The sequence below is a fragment of the Gobio gobio genome (assembly GCF_949357685.1).
Source record: "Gobio gobio genome assembly, chromosome: 11".
Taxonomy (NCBI): Eukaryota; Metazoa; Chordata; class Actinopteri; order Cypriniformes; family Gobionidae; genus Gobio; species Gobio gobio.
The window spans coordinates 37,278,786-37,288,778 of NC_137104.1; the positions used below are offsets into that span (position 1 = coordinate 37,278,786).

Sequence of the window (9,993 nt, forward strand, 5' to 3'; positions counted from 1 at the left end):
GACTTAATAATCAGGGATGCAAACTAATAACGTTTTCTTTACCTGGTTTTCTTGGAAGCCTTCAGTAAATTTACATTTACAACTTTGTTTTTACCGATACAGACGAAAATGAAAAGACTGCTTCAAACAAAGCTCAGCTTTGAAAAGAGAAAAGATACAGGGCAAGAGAAGGAGACTGGGGAAAAAAGAAAGAGAGAAGATGATGGCGATGAGACAGAAAGAGCAGGTAGCCCACTGTGCTCAGAATAGAAAAAGCATTAGCCTACAATATATTCCTAATTGCTACACATAATGTGATTCTTGTCTGTAAATCCAGGCTAAAGTCTCATAATCTAATATTGAGATTAGGAGCATCAAATTTTTATTTCACTCATTAGTTATATTTTCACATTGATTTCTATCTTTGACATGATCTTACTCATTCAACATTAAATATATCAAGGTTATATGTTCAAATAATAATCTTTACATAATGTAAATCACAAAAATTAACTTTAGCTAGGTTTTCAAAGACGGAGTCACACATATGTCGTCTTTGGCTCAATTTAACAACAAAACAAACACCTAATAATTATATTAGTAGTATTGTTGCATATATTATTACATATTTTTTGCAGGAGGAGCAAGTTATGAGAGAAAGGGAGAGGCTGTTAATACAGAGGGAGAGAGACAAAGAATAGAAGAGGGTGGAAAGAGAAATGAACAGAAAGAATGTCAGGTTGAAGAGACAAGCGAAGATGTGAGAGAGGAAGAGGGAAAACGGAGAGAGACAGAAAAAGAGGCAGAGAGAAAAAGCAGTGGAGAAGGAAACGAAGAAGAAAGATCACACAAGCCATGCAATGTAATAGAAGAACAGGTTAAAGAGGTGACAGGAGAAAAGGAGAGCAGGACAAGAGGGAAGAGAAGTGATGGCTGTCAAACTGGCACAATTCATGAATCTGATCCAGCAAAGTTTAAAAATAAACAACTAACAGATGATGACAAATACTACATTCTCCAGAATAAGTGGTTCAAACATAACCATAATTTTCCCAAAACAAAGTTTGGTGAAAAGCAGTTGCGTTATAATGTGAACTGGGAGGAGAAATATCCTTGGCTTAGATATTCTGTTTCAGAAGATTCTACTTACTGTGCTGTTTGTATGGCATTCAGCAAAAAAACTACAAACACAATTTTCATAAATCAAGGATTTTGTGACTGGAAAAATGCTATTGGAGAGAAGCGGGGCATCATTTCCAACCACAGTTGTAGTCCAGAGCACCTGAAGGCGTTTGCATTTGCTGAGAATTTTTTGTCCGTTGCACAAGGGCAAAAGAAAAGCATTAATTCTATTATAAGCAATGCATATGCAGAGAAGGTTAATATGAATCGCAAAGCTCTCCTTTCCATTCTAGATGTTATAATCAATCTGTCAAAGAGAAACATAGCACTGCGTGGCAACTGGACAGGAGAACATGAAGATGGCAACTTTAATCATTTCCTCACATGGAAATCCACATTCGATGCCACACTGAAACATCATCTTGAGACAGCACCAAAAACAGCCAAATACATTGCACCACGAATTCAAAATGAACTAATAGCATGCTGTGAAGCTGAGATTCGTGAGGACATAGTTAAGGAAATAAAAAAAGTCAGGTTTTTCACAGTCCTTGCAGATGAAACAATGGATGTGAGTGGTACTGAACAACTGTCTATCTGCATTCGCTATGTCAACCATGACAGTGGAGCTGAAATATGCGAAGAGTTTCTGGGTTTCTGTCCTCTATCCAAACTAGATGCAGCATCTGTTACACAAGCCATCCTCTCTCAGTTGGAAAAGTGGGGTCTGGAGATTAAATATCTTAGAGGGCAGGGCTATGATGGAGCTAGCACAATGAGTGGACATGTGAATGGAGTACAACAACGCATTAGAGAACTGCAACCACAGGCACTATTCACACATTGCCGAAGCCACGCACTGAACCTTGTGGTAGTCCATGGATGTTCTGTCATCCCCCTCATCAGGAACACCCTGGCTACCATTGAGAATGTTGCCGTGTTTTTTTCCGCATCTGCTGTGAGAAAGGACATGTTAAAAGAGCAACCACAAGGAAGCCAGGAAACAAAATCAAATGACAAGAAAAAAATGGGAGGCATCCCACTTATGTCAGATACACGTTGGGGCTCCAGAGGAAAGACAGTAGGTGCTTTTCTGGATCACTTTAGTGCAGCCCACTCTGCACTCATAGAAATAGAATCAGGAACATCATTAAAATCCAGCAAGGCTAGCAACCTACGACACAGTATAGAGTCATTCGACACAATTGTCACTGCTATCACCATAAACAAAATCCTTGGCTATATACAGCCATTGACCAAAGAGTTACAGTCAACAAATATGGATATTATGACTGCCTACAAAGAGGCCAGAGAGGTGGCTCAGGTCATTTCAACACTAAGGAATGAGGAGGGATTTAGTGAAATTTATGAAAAGGCAACAGAAATGGCCAGCACCATTGATGTGGTTCCTGTAAAGAAGCGTGTAACAAACAGGCAGCAAAACAGAGAGAACACACCCTCACAGTCAATAGAAGAACATTACAGACTTAATTTGTTCTACCCTTTTATTGACCATGTGACAAGCCAACTAAACACCAGGTTCATGGAAAACTCTGAACCAGCTATGCTTGCTGCATACCTAATACCTTCACAATTGCATAAACTCACAAAAGTAAAGCAAGAAACAATGGTGTCTTGGTACAGAGAAGATCTCCCTCAGCCAGACTCAATTGACCAGGAGATTCACAGATGGAAGGTTAAGAACCAATTTCAAACAGTGCTTTCCACAACAGCAAAAGAAACATTAAATCACATAGACAAGCAGTACTACCCCAACATCCACTGTATCCTCTCCATCTACCTAACATTACCAGTGACCACCTGTTCATGTGAGAGGTCGTTCTCTGCATTGAGGCGGCTCAAAACCTGGCTTCGCTCAAGCATGGGAAATGACAGGCTATCAGGTCTTGCAATGATGCATGTGCATAAAAACAGAGCACTGGATCCTGAAAAAGTTCTTAGGCGCTGGGATGCCTCTGGACACAGAAGGATAATATTGGCATTTGATTAAATGTTTATCATTGAAATTGTAATTTGATTAAAATCTCTTTGTGTAAATGAGAGATGTAATCCTTGAAGCATCTCTCATTAAGGCCATTTCTCTTGAGTATGTTATTGTGTTTTGTCAAAAATAAACATAAACACCTCTTCTGATTTTCTAATTTGGAGTCAATTTTTTTTTGCAACATTTAACCAGATTCTCATTTATAAAAATCTGTTGTCTTCTTAAAATAATTTATACTGCACACTGACATGGTTTTAAAGCTACAGTTAGCTGATTCTTTGATTTTCTTATGTCTTAAAATGCATATGTAAAGGAGGGAAATGTTTTTTTTTCAAACCCTCCAAAATTCATATTTGGACCTCGGTATTTAGAAAATCCTGGGTACGGCCCTGCCTGTACTTGAGTAAGCTTTTAATTGGCTGCTGTAACTGTGTGTGTGAAACACAATAGTTGTGGCTGAGAAAGCAAAGACAAAGCGACTTTAGGTGTTGTCAACTTGTTGATGACTAAATCATCAGAAAGTGAGCATCTGATGTTGTATTTTAAATTTTGTGTTCTTTTTTGGCAAATAGTCATTTATTATATCCACTATAAGCTTGTCAATCTACTGTATTGGCACCAATAGCAATAAAATGATAATATTTCACATAGTCACACACAGACATCAAGATTTTGCATATAATTCACAACAACGGTGACAATCAAAACAAAAAAATCTTCATGCTGCAATGCATGATGGGTAGCTTCATAGTACAAAACTCATGCTTGATTGTCACCGTTGTTGTGAATCATATGCAAAATCTTGATGTCTGTGTGACTATGTGAAATATTTGCTCAAAACATTGTGTGCACATACTTTTTTATCATCCTTCAGGATAAATTATAATTTTGATACTATTGGTGCCAATACAGTGGGTTTACAAGGTTATAGTGGTTATAATAAATGACCATTTGCCAAACAAGCACACAAAACTTTAAAACAAACATCAGATGCTCACTTTCCAAAAGTTTAGTCATCAACAAGGAGCTGACAACACCTGATAACACTTTATCTTTGCTTTCTCAGCCACAACTATTGTGTTTCACACACACAGTTACAGCAGCCAAAGAAAAGCTAACACAAATACCAAGAGTCACTTTATCTTTGCTTTCTCAGCAATAACTATTGTGTTTCTCACACACACAGTTTTAACATCCAAAAAATAACACAAATATGGGGACCAAGAGCCCAACTAAAGCAAACGCTTCCCACCACAATGGTGACTTCAAATATCAACATCTAAACCTCTGTTAATTGTCAGTAAGAGCTTCTGTAGACGTCTGACAGAAATAGTCAAAGTGTGTCTTATGTCTGTGATTAAGGGCAGCACCAGTGTCTCAGTGGGAAACACTGTCTCCTCACAGCAAGAAGATCCTGGATTGAATCCCACAATTCTCTCACGATCCAAAGATGTGTGAATTACAGATGCTAAGTTGTCTAAAGTGTCTAAAGGTGTGAGCTAAGTTTCTTTTATTTTCATGATTTCTGGACAAACACACACTGTCTGTGAGTTGCTTTGCAATTACAAATGGAAAATATGTCCACAATTTGAACTAGTTTTTAACCTTGAGGTTCCATGAACGTCTATATCGGACGTGCAGAACACGTCAAAAACAGACGTCATAAAAACTTTCATTCTGGCTCCTCAGTGGACGTTTTTTCAACATACGCCTCTAGGGGCAAAGACATTGAAAAGACGTCTTTTGGACATAACTTTGTTTGATAACATTTTTTATAAATAATTTAGTTATAATATTTAAATAATGAATGAAATATACTGTAAGTTGTAAAATATATAGGCATCCTGTAACATAATTTTTATAGTGAATTTCTGGCAACCACAGGGTGCAGGGTGCAAAGTACCCTAAAATTAACAGGATATTTTTACAGTGTAGGGAAAGCAAATGGCAAATCTATGCAGTGCACCACAGAAAACCCTAAACATAAAGATGAGTACCCTGCTGAAACTCTGCTGTTCTTCACCTTTATCATGACTTGTCCTAACAAGAAAAACTTCTTGAGCATTGCATCATTTGGAAAAGTGTGTTGCATTAACCTTGTAAGCAATGGGAAACTGGAAGTACAGGATGCTGATGTACTCTTGTAGAATGTTGGATGAATCAATGACCCAGACAAGCTTTTCACTTGTCAGTTGCACAATCATGCACAAAAGTATTTGAGGGGAATTTTCATCTCTCTCTCTCTCTCTCTCTCTCTCTCTCTCTCTCTCTCTCTCTCTCTCTCTCTCTCTCTCTCTCTCTCTCTCTCTCTCTCTCTCTCTCTCTCTCTCTCTCTCTCTCTCTCTCTCTCTCTCTCTCTCTCTCTCTCTCTCTCTCTCTCTCTCTCTCTCTCTCTCTCTCTCTCCTCTCTCTCTCTCTCTCTCTCTCTTCAGACTCAAACACTAATTAACTGAAGAATGTTTTACATATTTAACTTATAACTGAGTTTTAACAGTGGTTTCTCTTTCTTTTTTGTTGCCATTTTAAAGCATTTTAGATCATTTTAGCTGAGCATCCTCCCCGTACATTTTCCCCTCTCCAAACAACTTTTTAATCAAAATAGGTTGTTCCTTTGGAACAGCCCATTTTACTTAGCAATTAAGAAAGAAACATATTTTATAACAATGTGAGACACATTTGCTTCCCTTCTTTCTTAAAGAGCACCTATTATGGCATTTATAATGTTCCAAATATTGTTTTAGAAGTCCCCAACAACAGTTTTGCATGCATGCAATGACAAAAAAGACTTTAGTTTTCTTATAATATGCATTTATTTTTACCTGTTTTGACAGCGATTCTCAAATGATTCCTTTAGTGGTTCACTTTTCAAAACCCCGCCTTTACGTGACGCTAATCTGCGGTGATTGGTCCGATGACCCAGTCAGTTGTGATTGGTATAGTCTGTGCAGATATTTTCGGAAACGGAACGCCCATCACCATAAATGATTTTAACTGGATTGAGGGCGCATTCGTCCTCAAGCTTTATTTGTTTAAATTAGCTCAAATGGCTGTCAGATGTAAGTAATTACCATGTCAATCTATACATCATTTAAAAGATTAAGAGTCAAGCTTCCATTTTTTTACCTCTGTTTTATTCTCAAAGTCTTATACTGACAGTAATTTGTTAATATGTGTCAGGAGTTATGAATATGAAAACCGCGTCGGCACCGTTTGATTGTAATATGAGCCTCAGCTGATCTCATTCATAAAAAAACTCCTCTATTCTCCTCACGAAGACTCGCGACAAATCAACATCCCTCAGGGCTTTTAATTCAAAAGTGTGCAGATGAGGAGAAATATTGATAGATTATCATATGTCTGTGTCAAATTTCTAAACAGAGGAGTATTTTTTATTCAATACTTCCTCAAAATGCGCAGATGTAGCCTAGTCATGAGCGATTGAGTCTCTTATGTGTTGTTTTCAGTTCATACTGGCAGCCGGAGGGCGCTCTGTGCACATGTAGTCCATATATGGTACAGACAGACGAAGAAGATACCATGTGCCATGAAAGAAGTCCATAATAAAAGCTTCCTGAGATCGCGAAACATGCAAATAGAGACATTTGAAGACTAATAAACACACAATTGCGACGATGTATGGTTTGTCTTCAAGCCACTTAGTCTTCAAATGCTCATCCTTGGGCAGATGAAAAAAGTTTGCTTTTGAGTCGCACTTCAGAACACAGCGTCTCGTCGCCATGATGTTTTCTAGTTTTCACTGGCGTCTTGGAGTGCAATAAGTGGGCGTATCGTATTCAAATAACTTGACAAGTTGACGTCATCTAGTCAGAGAAAAAGCTTCGGTCTTCTAACGATTCTTAAAAATGACTCAGAGTCGACTCTTACTTTTGAAAGAAAATAACTATATATACGGTGCACTGTCATATTTCAAACTTTGCAGGATGTTTTTGTTCACTTAGATCTATGTTACACACTACATGAAAGGTAAATTTCAAAATTCCATGATAGGTGCTCTTTAATAAAGGACAATTAATGGCACCTTTTTTTTTTTCCCCCTAATTAAACTTCACACTGTTATTATTTTGAACACACCCCTTTTAGTGAATGAGTCAATTACTCAGAACAAGCAGCATGTCATAATATTTAGATCTGTTGTTTTTATATTACACCACTCCATCTACAATTCAATTATTTTCAATGCATAAACATCACTAATAACAATGGTTCATCAGGTTACTGATGTTGAACTGCTATTTATGATTTGATAAGGATGTAACATCCTTCTGTAAACACTGAATGTTTGCTTTATATTACATCTTAGTTATGAAGTCTCACTACTGCAGTCAGCCATGAATAGCTCTCTTCCAGCAAGTAGCAAGCAGGGTTTTTTAAACCCTTACACAATGAAAAGGGCTGCTAATGGCCTCTTCCTGTCCAAATTCCTTGGATGCAGACAGTGTTAGGTATAAATACGGTATAAGGACTTTTGAAACCAGGTCACATGACTTAGACACTCAAATTAACTCTACTTCAAGACAACATTCATGAGATTTAGTTTTGAGGTTAATTTTATCTCTGGAATATAGAGATCTATGACATTATGTTTAATATATATATTTTTTGTTTTTATTTGTTAATGAGGGATTGAGTAAAAGTTATAGTTTTTATTTCGAAGCAAAAAGATAAAATTAGACCCTTGGGGTAAGATGACCCACAACCCCCCACAGAATGGGCACAGAAGGACACAACTGGCATGTTGTTATAGTGTTATTATTTTTAAATGTAATAATTATTGTAATTAATTCTGTATTTCCACAAATTAGGTTTTACCTATATGTTAGTTCAGTGAAATCATTAAATTTGCATTAATAGTGTTACTATTATGACATATCTTCAAGTAAAATATGGGAAGTAAATATACATATGCCTGTATATAAGTCATATAATAATTTCACCTTTCAAATTAAATTATTTTACTAGTATTCTGCGTTGTTTGCCATCGGTTATTCAATGATTAAAAAAAAAAAAATATCAAGAATTATAAGAATTATATCAAAAGTCATTTATACATTCTGTAAAAGTTTTACCCCTCTTTTAATATTTGACATTTAGTGCTATAACAAATAAATTATCAAATGTTTCAAGTCATTTCCTACATTGGATGATGTATCATTAACCTGCATATGCCAAACATAATCTAAACATCTAAATATGTTACAATTTAAAGTAAATACATTGTACTCAAGGGGAGCAATATACCCCCAAACTTTTTAAACCCAAATTATAATTATATTATCTTACCATGGTTAAATGGTGATAGACATATAATGCACTGTAACAGTGAAAATAGCTGAGAATATACACCGTACTGTAAAAAAAAAAAATATTTAAAAAGTAAGCAACCTGGTTGCCTTAAAATTTTTAGTTCATTGAAATTAAAAATTTGAGTTAATATAATGAACATTTGAGAATCGACATCACCCTTTATTCAAGTATTAAAAGATTTTGCAAGCATATTGCGTAATTGTGTTTTATTTGTAATAATGCAGTGAAACATGCCAAATTGTGCTATTTTCATGATTTATCACAACATGTTTTTTTAATTTATGTGGTTCAGATACAATACTATTTTGAGTTTCTATTTATTAAACCAATTCCCTTCATTGTATTAACTCAAATTTTTTATTTCAATGAACTCAAAATTTTAAGGCAACCAGGTTACTTACTTTTTTTAAGTTAAACCAACAATAAATATATTGTTTACAGTGGGTGAGTAGTACTTTCATAATGCATTAAACATACAGAAAGCCTTAGCCTACTTCCATAATTCGGTGGGTAGCTCATTTACTTGCTCCATAACTATGAAGTGCCAAGCAAAATTATTTATTTACTTTCTTGTGTTTTAGCCTTCTTCATTTTAAAATCACTTTTTATAAAACATTATTTTTCTAAATCCATAATGTAAAGTCCTCTAACCATCTAAAAAGTACATTACATTATATAATCATCCATGTTCAAAGGTGTCCGACTGTGCACTGTCTGCAAATGTTTGCTCTTTCATAAAGCATTTTAGCTCTTTATTGCTTAAGAGGTGTGGTCGAATAAGTGAACATATGTTGAACATGACAATTATGAATTATGGCACACACATGTTCAGTCACCTGAGTGTCCTTACTGTACATTGTTATCACTGCTACTTTTTAAAAGCAAACGACAATGCAATGCAATTACAAGAACAATCTTTAACTTATCTAAGACCAAAACAAGTTTCACAGCTACTTGAACTCTCTTTCAATGATTTCAACGAATTCTTACCTCTTTCAGAGTTTTTTGCAAGAAGGTTTAATTCAGGATCCAGAGTCCAGTTGAGGGTGTGTTTTTTCTGCTCTCTAGGGCTTGATGTGGGTCAAGCACACTGAAGACACTCAGTAAAAAACTGAGTATGCTTCCTTCCTTCCTTTCCTCTGTTTAATATACTGATCAGTCAGGGCCAAACCACACCCCCACAAACACTCCCCACTCTTTCTGCAGATAAAACACATACCTTGCAGCCGAGTGAAGGAATGGCCCTCTCCTTATTCATACATACATACATGCATACAATCCCAAAGCATATGCAGCGATCACAAAAAATGAACTTTTGTTCAAAGTTTGTGTATGTTACTTTAAATGGGGTTATTGGGTTGAACAAAACTCCCTCCTTTTCCACCCAATTGCTGGCATTTCAGACTGTGGTAGAGAAATGTGTCAAGTTCATGTTCAAACTGACAACCTGTTCTCATGAACGATTTCATCTGTGCATTTTCTCTCAAGTTTGCGCACAGTTTCTGTTAATAATTTCAAATGTTGTAATATGTCTTATCTCATTATCTCACAGAAGACATGGA

The 9,993-nt window shown here is 36.1% G+C and overlaps 1 protein-coding gene across 1 annotated transcript in view; it reads right to left on the reverse strand.

The window, feature by feature from the left end:
* Nucleotides 1-9,553, reverse strand: part of eppk1 (epiplakin 1) — a 29,820-nt gene extending 20,267 nt beyond the window's left edge. The window contains exon 1 of the mRNA XM_079829001.1: nt 9,422-9,553. The gene's annotated coding sequence lies outside the window, so the exon portion shown is untranslated. The remainder of the gene's footprint in view (nt 1-9,421) is intronic.
* Nucleotides 9,554-9,993: the final 440 nt, after the last annotated feature.